Consider the following 9,594-nt stretch of genomic DNA (forward strand, 5'->3'; position numbering starts at 1 on the left):
AACTTTCTCTGTGCTTACTGAAGCCCCTGGCCCACTTTCTTCTGGATCTGCTTCCATAGTGGGACTATCTGGACGAGCCAAAAGGTTATTCTTTAAGCTGTAACTGGGGCTCTGATATTTTCACATGAGTTTCTGATTGTGCCAGAGTCTCCCTCACCCCTTTTGCGAAGGGATATATTGAGCAAGGTCCATGCCTCTGTTTCCATGAATATGGAGCCCTCTCTTTCTCTCCCTTTAATGGAACAAAATGTGAATCCTAGAGTATGGGCTGATGGAAAATTTGTGGGTCGAGCACAAAATGCTATTCTTGTAGTTGTCAAACTCAAAGACCAGCACTAATTTCCACGTGAGAAGCAGTATCCACTGAAACCTGAGGCTAAGGAGGGTTAAAACCCATCACTGAGAATTTAAAGGAGCAGGCACTATTACTTCCCTGTGATAGTCCATGCAACACTCCTATTTTGGGTATAAGGAAATCAAATGGTAAATGGAGACTAGTAAAAGATTTATGAATAATAAATGAGGCTGTGGTTCCTTTACACTCCGTGGTACCTAATCCTTACACTCTATTGTCTGAAATTCCTGAACTAGCCAAATATTTCTAAATAATTTATTTAAAAGATATTTTCTATTCAGTGCCTTTGGCGGAGGAAAGTCAATTTCTGTTTGCCTTTGAAGACCCTACACAGCCAGCTTCTCAGTTAACCTGGACAGTTTTGCCCCAGGGATTTCGTGATAGTCCTCATTTATTTGGACAAAGTTTGTTACTAGATCTACAAAACTTTAATAGCTCTGAAGCGGCGGTGTTACAATATGTAAATGATGTTTTGCTCTGTGCTGAGACAGAGGAAGCTTGTTCACAAGCCTCAGAAGGTTTCTTAAACTTTCTGGCAGGCTGCGGTTACAAGGCATCAAGAGAAAAGGCTCAGCTTTGTCAACAATCTGTTAGATATCTGGGCTTAATCATATCAGAAGGGACTAGGGCCATAGGCCCCCAGAGGATTAAACCTATACTAAATCACCCCCTATCTTTGACTTTAAGGCCATTGAGGGGATTTGGGGGAATCATGGGCTACTGTCACATTTGGATTCTGGGTTATGGGGAACTTGCCCGTCCTTTATTTAAACTTATAGCTGAGACTCAGCAGGCCCAAACCGACAAACTGGTTTGGTCTCCAGATACTCAAAAGGCTTTTAAGGTTCTTCAGACTGCTTTCCTGCAAGTTTCCACTTTGAGCTTGCCCACAGGGTCAGAATTTAATTTGTCACTGAAAGAAAGAGTATGGCCTTGGGAGTTTTGACCCAGCCCCGAGGGCCTCACCAGCAACCTATTGCTTATCTAAGCAGAGAATTAGATGTAATTTCATGTGGGTGACTCCACTGTCTAAGAGTAATTGGGGCAATGGCTTTATTAACTCCTGAAGCTTTAAAAATAATTAATGGACAAAATCTTACTGCACTGACATCTCATGATGTGAGTGGAATCTTAAATTCTAAGGTTAATACTTGGGTGACAGACAGTAGACTTCTTAAATATCAGTCATTGTTGTTAGAAGGACCAGTAACTAAGCTTAAAGTTTGTGGAATTTAAATCCTGCCACTTTCCTTCCTGAGAAGGAAAATGAAATACCTGATCACGACTGTTACCAATTTCTAACTTCAAACTATGCAGCTCGGGAAGATCTAATGGATACCCCTATTAGACAATCCTGACATGGAAATATTTACAGTTCTTTTGTTTGGGATGGAAAGCGTAAAGCAGGTTACGCTGTGGTGACTGCTGAACAGGTTTTAGGGGTAAAATCTCTCCCTCAGGGAGCCAGCGCTCAGTTAGAGGAGCCTGTGGCTCTGACCTGAGTTCTAGAGTTAAGTAAAGGGCACGGGTAAATATCTACCCTGATTCTAAGTGTGCTTATTTGACTTTACATGCTCATGCTGCAATGTGGAAAGAAAGACAGTTTAAAACAGCAACAGGAGAACCTACTAAACATTTCAGAGAGACTGAGAGACTTTTAATTGCTATCTATTGTCCTAAAGAAGTTGCTGTTATGCATTGCAAAGGACACAACAGGGATGGGAGTAAAGTAGCCGAAGGAATCAGCTGGCTGACTGTCAAGCCACAAAAGTGGCACTTTATGAAACACCTTCACTATAGACGCCTTTGATCTGTACAGGTCCTGTGGAACAGGAAAAACACAAAATACTGAGGAAGAATTAGAAAGATATGAGAAAAGAGGAGTAAAGATTACTGATAAAGGATGGTTACAGTCTGAAGATGGATAATTAATAATTCCTGAAAATGCTCAATGGAAAATTCTTAAGGGTTTACACTAGAGTTTTCATTTGGGTGCAGAGAGTACTTACCAGATGGCTTCTCATTTGTTGAAGGTAAAAATGTAATGAAAACTTTAAAGAATATTATCAAAAGGTGTGAGGCTTGTCAGAAAAATAACCAAAGACTGGAAAACTAGCAAAATCTGGATTACAACGAAGTGGAAAATATCCTGGAGAGGACTGGGAGATTGATTTTACTCATATGCCAAAAGCTAATGGATATTCTTGCTTACAATTTTGGGTGGATACTTTCACTGGATGGATTGAGGCTTTTCCCTGTCATAGTGAACAGGCTAAGGAAGTTATAAAGATTTTAATCCATGAAATTATCCCCAGGTTTGGGCTGCCACGGAGGCTTCAGAGTGACAATGGCTCCGCCTTTAAAGCTGCTGTAACTCAGGGGGTATCTAAAGCTCTAGGAATAGAGTATCACTTACACTGTTCCTGGAGACCCCAATCCTCAGGAAAGGTTGGAAAAGCTAATGACATTATCAAAAGACATCTGTGCAAATTAACTCAAGAGACTCAGGACAATTGGATGAAAGTTCTACTCATAGCTTTAATGAGGGCCTAGACTGTCCCCAAAAAGGAGGGACTGTACCCCTTTGAATGTATTTATGGAAGGCCTTTCTTATGCACAGACATTGTAATAGACACTGAAGCCTTGGAATTAACTAATTATGTAACTCAGCTCGGCTTTTCTACAGGCATTAATGGAACTCTAGGAGATGACTCCTGACCCAGCCTCTGAGTCAAGCAAGCCTCTCTTTGAGCCAGGAACCGAGGTCCTCATAAAAACACTGGGATCCGGGAGCCAATCCCTCGAGCCCTTCTGGGAAGGCCCTTATCAGGTTACTGTTTCTTCTCCCACAGCAGTCAGAGTTCCAGAAATTGATTCAGGGGTACATCACACTCGAGTTAAGAGGTGGCACCCTGACCAGAACTAAGTGACATCATTTTATGTCTTTACTTTCTATGCTCTGACTTTGTACTTTTCAGATGGGCCTGATAATTTATTTGAGCCTACTTCTGCTGACTCCAAAAATCCTGAGTCTTTCGTTTGATCCTCAAGACAATGCCTTCCTGTCCTGGGCTCACTCCTACATTGCACTGCACAATCAGTCTAACTGCTGGGTCTGCGGAGCGCTCCCCTCTTCATCAATGGAAGGCTTTCCATGGTGGACATCTCCACTTCAAGGAGAAGACTTCCTCCAAGTCTGCAAATACCTTCAACAACAATCACATGTGATGTCTCTTAAACTGATAACATCTAACAATCCTAAGATGGACTGATGTAACTATGGACATAATATGAATTTTTATTTTGATTTTAACTTGTTTTAATGACTATTTTGCTTTACATTTGTAACTGTAAAACAGGGTTTTTTCCTAACCGCCTGAAAGCTTTTAAGTTACAAATGGTTGTCCAAGCTCCTACAAGTGCCACAGCCTCTTCCAACCATTACCTGGGGCCCCTGGATCAGAGACCCTCAATATGATGGTTATGAGAATATGTTGGCTCAACAATTTAGGGACCCACTCCCCTCAAGAGCAGGAAGTAGTTATGGAGTGAAAACGATGCCCCTTTCCCTTGGCAACATAATTCTCCTAAAAGAAAAGTGGGGGGAATGAGAGAGTCATTTCCTAGACAGGTTGATAAGAAGTCCAGGGGTCCCCAAGGAGACAGAGGTCTGAAATTCTCAAGAAGGAAGAAAGGACAAACTTTTTTTTTTTTTTCTGTCTACAGTCCTTAGGATTATATAACAATAATATATCCTGCTTGAGGACAGTCTCTGGAAAAAACTTTCTGGTGAATCCTGTTATCTTAAAATGCAAATTATGGGAATAGGTTTAGTGAGGTCTTTACAACCTCCAGACATTCTTTTGATTCATTGTAATAGCTAATTGGAGAGTATATAGCTCCATTGCTAACACTAGCAAGGGGGTACTCTTTCTGCCCCCTTCTGATGCCTATGTCAGAAGCTTTCTCTGTCCCTTTTACACTTTAATAAAACTTTATTGCATAAAAACTCTGAGCAGTCAAGCCTCGTCTCTGGCCCCGGACTGAATTCTTCTCTTCCAGAGACCAAGAATCCTGGCGTCTTTTCATGGTTCAGCAACAACCTTTGCAGAAGCATAACAGCCAGAACTCTAACAGGCTTTGGGAGATTAAACATAAGCAAAGCAGCTTCTGGAATGGGATATCAAATGAGATTCAGAACTGAAAAATGAAACATATCTCATGCCTTTTTGGAGTATCCCTCCAAAAGACACTTGAGGCTTGTTTAAATGCATTTAAGAGAAACAGGAAGAATATATCATCTCACATTGTGTACCAGTAGCAGTGGAAGCTATGAAGCTACTTGAAGCAACCTTGTGAGCAGCAGACAGTCGGCAAGTGGAAGCAAAAACTGGAGTAAAAAAACAAATTATATGTCGTGTGGTAACTGATGATGAAAATCTGGTTTGTGAAAATAGGTGAGGCATAATTTAGTAAGGCTAACTTTGTACCCAATAAACAGATCAGTGTCAATGCAATTTGGGTATAGATTCAATTGTGCCAAATTTTACAGTTATTCAGTGGTGAGACCATGTTATCAGCTGTATTTTAGAACTTTTCTTTTACCTAACGAGCACTACACACTAATTCAAAATTCCTCAATGACTTTCAATGCCTGTGCAATGGCCTGTAAGTCACCTGTATGGTCCAATTCAAACTCAATGCCTCATCACCTACTGTGTTTCTGAGAGGGTAACAGGCAGGAAGCCCAGGGGTCTCCAAACCAAGGAAATAGGCTGCAAGTGTCAGACACTTTTTTCTCTCTCTCTTAAGTGGCAGGAGGAAACAAACTACAAATGTTAGATTTCCCCTTCTCTATACAAATTTAAAAAGTGATTTCTCTTAAAATTCTGTGTTGTGATGATGATACCTGGCTCCATTTGAACTTAACTTTTCTCAAAGCTTGAGCTAACCAAAGCATTTTTCTTTTGGAAATGTTTGTCTTAAGCTATGTATGTTTTTACCCTAGACTCTTTCTTCAAGTCAGTACCCCTTAAGACTCAGAACTGATAAGGGCTTAACGAATCGTATATTTCACTCATACATTGTTCTCCTAATCTATGTTAATGAAACTACATATTTACTTGGAAACCTGGCTCTCTTCAAGATTCATGTCAATAGTTTTATTGTCTGGGGTGACTCACCTAGTGCCAATTTTGAGGGGCCTGGTGCCACTCTGAGTTTTGGGACACCTCCTTTCTCTAGTTAACAGCTTGCTGATAGGTATATAGCATCCGGCTAAAGACTAGCAGGGGGGCACTCTTTCTGCCCCCTTCTGATGTCTATACCAGAAGCTTTATCTCTTTTATACTTTAATAAAACTATATTGCACAAAAGCTCTGAGCGATCAAGCCTTGTCACTGGCCCCAGATTGAATTCCTCTCCTCCAGAGGCCAAGAATCCTGGCATCTTTCATGGCTCATCAACAACCTTTCACTCCCCACCACTTACCCCAATCTAGTTCTGCTGAAGTTCTTACAGATTTTAGAACACAGTCAGTATAATGCTATTAACCTTTTATTTTCAGTTGCTTTGCTTGGAATACTCTTCTCCCAGATACTGCACAATATGTTCTTGTTCTTGTTTTAGGTCTCTTCTCAAAAATCATCCTCTCAGAATGGTTCATTCTGTTCACCATCTCTTAAACAATATCTCGCCTTTCTCTTTGATCCACTTCTCCTGATTCTGTTCTTAATTATAACATGTGTCATTACCTTATATATGATATTTTTTTATTGATTTGTTGTCTGTCTTCCCTGCCCTCTACTAACATGCAAGTGCTGTGTGTAAGGGTATTTTATTCTTGTGTCTCTGCTGTATATCACTACCCATCATAGCATCTATCACATGGTAGATGTCCTGTAATTATTTGTTCAGTGTGTAACGTAGTGCTGAAAGCTTGGATTTGGAAGCAAAACTTCCCCAATACTACTAGTTGTGTGACCTATGTCTCTTCTTATAATATGGGAATGACCATATCTACCTCAGAACTATTATACAAACCACATGAATTAATTCACATAAAGTGAGTAAAGTATGTGTGAGCTACAGAAGGCTTCATGTAAATGTTGTTTACTATTCAGTCAGCTTTAATCATAAATTGGTATTTCTCTAATTGGCTATAATAACTAAACTGATGCTCAATATGTGGCCATCATATTACAGAGAGTGGGATCATTGATTTTCATTACATTTTTGGAAGTAGTGCTGAGAATTGAAACAGGACCATGGAAAGGGAAATGGGCATTGAAGAGACAAAATAAGATTCACCTCTGCTTTTTAAAGCATGAGTCAACTACAACCAATATGACTAAAGTAATTATTATAGTCACATAGCTTAGTATCAAAAGGAAGGAATATCCACCTAGTTGGAAATTAAACAAGGGAGTCAATCAATCTATAAAGTGCTCTTTCTTCTACCACAGTTAATGCTTCTCATTTCACAGTGGTGGGGCCTTAGAATTTTCATGTCTTTTCTAGAGCCCTCATTTCAATTGCTCCTGAGTCTATGTCTCTGGTCTGCCCCATTCTTCTCTTTTTCACCAAATCACTAGGTCTTTCTTTCTTTTCTCTCTAGTACTTCCAATCCCCACTTGCATTTTTTGAAATTTAACTGCTATAATCCTCCACCCTCAAATTGCCAGCATCTGTTGGATCATCAGTAAAGCAAGAGAGTTCCAGAAAAACATCTACTTCACCTTATTGACTATGCCAAAGACTCTGACTGTGTGGATCACAACAAACTGGAAAATTCTTCAAGAGATGGGAATACCAGACCACCTGACCTGCCTCCTGAGAAATCTGAATGCAGGTCAAGAAGCAACAGTTAGAACTGGACATAGAACAACAGACTGGTTGCAAATCAGGAAAGGAATATGTCAAGGCTGTACATTGTCACCCTGCTTATTTAACTTCTATACAGAGTACATCCTGCAAAATGCCAGGCTGGATGAAGCACGAGCTGGAATCAAGATTCCTGGGAGAAATATCAATAACCTCAGATACACAGATGACACCACCTTTATGGCAGAAAAGCAAAGAAGAACTAAAGAGCCTCTTGATGATAGTGAAAGAGGAGAGTGAAAAAGTAGGCTTAAAACTCAGCATTCAAAAAATGAAGATCATGGCATCTGGTACCATCACTTCATGGCAAATAGATGGGGAAACGGTGGAAACAGTGAGAGACTTTATTTTTGGGGCTCCAAAATCATTGTAGACGGTGGCTGCAGCCATGAAATTAAAAGATGCTTGCTCCTTAGAAGAAAAACTATGACCAATTTAGACAGCATATTAAAAAGCAGAGACATTACTTTGCCAGCAAAGGTTCTTCTAGTCAAAACCATGGTTTTTCCAGTAGTCATGTATGGATGTGATGGTTGGACTACAGATAAAGCTGAGCGTGGAAGAATCAATGCTTTTGAACTGTGGTGTTGCAGAAGACTCTTGAGAGCCCCTTGGACTGAAAGAAGATCAAATCAGTCAATCCTAAAGGAAATCAGCCTTCAATGTTCATTGGGAGGACTGATACTGAAGCCGAAGCTCCAATACTTTGGCCACCAGATGTGAAGATCTGACTAATTTGAAAAGACCTTGATGCTGGGAAAGATTGAAGGTGGTAGAAGGGGATGACAGAAGATGAGATGAGTGGATGACATCACCTACTTGATGGACATGAGATTGAACAGGCTCCGGGAGTTGGTGATGGACAGGGAAGCCTGTCGTGCTGCAGTCCCTGGGGTCACAAAGAGTCGGACACGACTGAGTGACTGAACTGAACTGATGCTCCACCCTTCTTTACTTAAGCTCCTCATTCATTAGTTCTTGGACTATGAGAAGACTATCACCTCCCAGCTGAGTCCCAGTTCTTTCTCAACCCGTGAAAGCTGCGAAGTCGCTTCAGTCGTGTCTGACTCTTTGTGACTCTAGGGGCTGTATACTGCCAGACTCCTCTATCCATGGGATTCTCCATGCAAAAATACTGGAGTGGGTTGTGGTTCCCTACTCCAAGGAATCTTCCCAACCCAGCAATCAAATCTGAGTCTCTTAATTCTCCTACATTGGCAGGTGGGTTCTTTGCCACTAGCTCCACCTGGGAAGCCCAATGTCATGGGCTTCTAGGCTGCTGTGTTTCACACACAACACAGGACATCTGCCTCCCAAGCCACCATATCCAGGGTTACTCAGAGGTACGATATCTTGTCAGCACTGGGCACAACGTCACTTTCCTGAGCACTAGGTTGCCTCTGCTCACCCCTCATCTGCATCACCCACACAGCTGTTGGGTAGAATCCTGAGACTTGGAACATCAGGAGCAGACAGCCAGGCCCAGGACTAGGGTCGTTGGGCACCCAAGTCTTTGGCTTCACCAGAGAGGAGAAAAGGATGAGAAGTGGAGCTTAGAAGGATACCCTAGGCCATGGACTTTCCAGGTGACTAGTGATAAAGGACTCTCCAATGCAGGAGAGATAAGAGATGCAGTTTTGATCCCTGGGTCAGGAAGATGCCCTGAAGTAGGAATGGCAACCCACTCCAGTATTTCTTGTCCATAGAAAATTCCATGGACAGAGGAGCTTATTGGGCTACAGACCATGGGGCCCCAAAGAGAGGGACACCACTGAGCGACTGAGCACACACACAACAATAAGTTATAACTCAGTGACTTTGGGTCTCTTAGCAGTTTGAATAATCATTTCTTTCTCTTTCCTTGGAAACAATCTTAAACCCACAAATCTCATTCTCTAGCTTTTTTATTATGTGTTTCAAAAGAATGATAAAGTGTGGAAGACTTAAATGCAAAAAACACTCAGAATAGGAGGGGAGAGTTGGGTTCACCTTGTCATTCCAGGTCTGACTTCCTTGTTTCAAGGAGGCATGCCAGAAACTGAAGGCAAATGTCATTGAGAAGGTTTTTCAAGAGTTCTTTAATAATTAAGTAACGGCTGAGTGCCCTACACACATTTTGGACTCAACTCCTTGCTCCTGCAGGAATTTTCATGGAAACTCAAAAGTCTGGTCTTTGACATGCTCCATTTAAAAAACTTTCTGAGGCCTCCTTGAAGTGCATTAAACAGCTGAATGGTACCTGGAGCTTGAAGGGGTCTGTGGGTAGACAAGGAAGAGAGAATCAATAAGAAAAAAGTTACAGGGAAGGAAAGTAAACAACCTAATAAGTAAAGGGAATCAAGGCAGGTAAAACTTGC

Source organism: Dama dama, chromosome 20 (assembly GCF_033118175.1).
Source record: "Dama dama isolate Ldn47 chromosome 20, ASM3311817v1, whole genome shotgun sequence".
NCBI classification, from domain to species: Eukaryota; Metazoa; Chordata; class Mammalia; order Artiodactyla; family Cervidae; genus Dama; species Dama dama.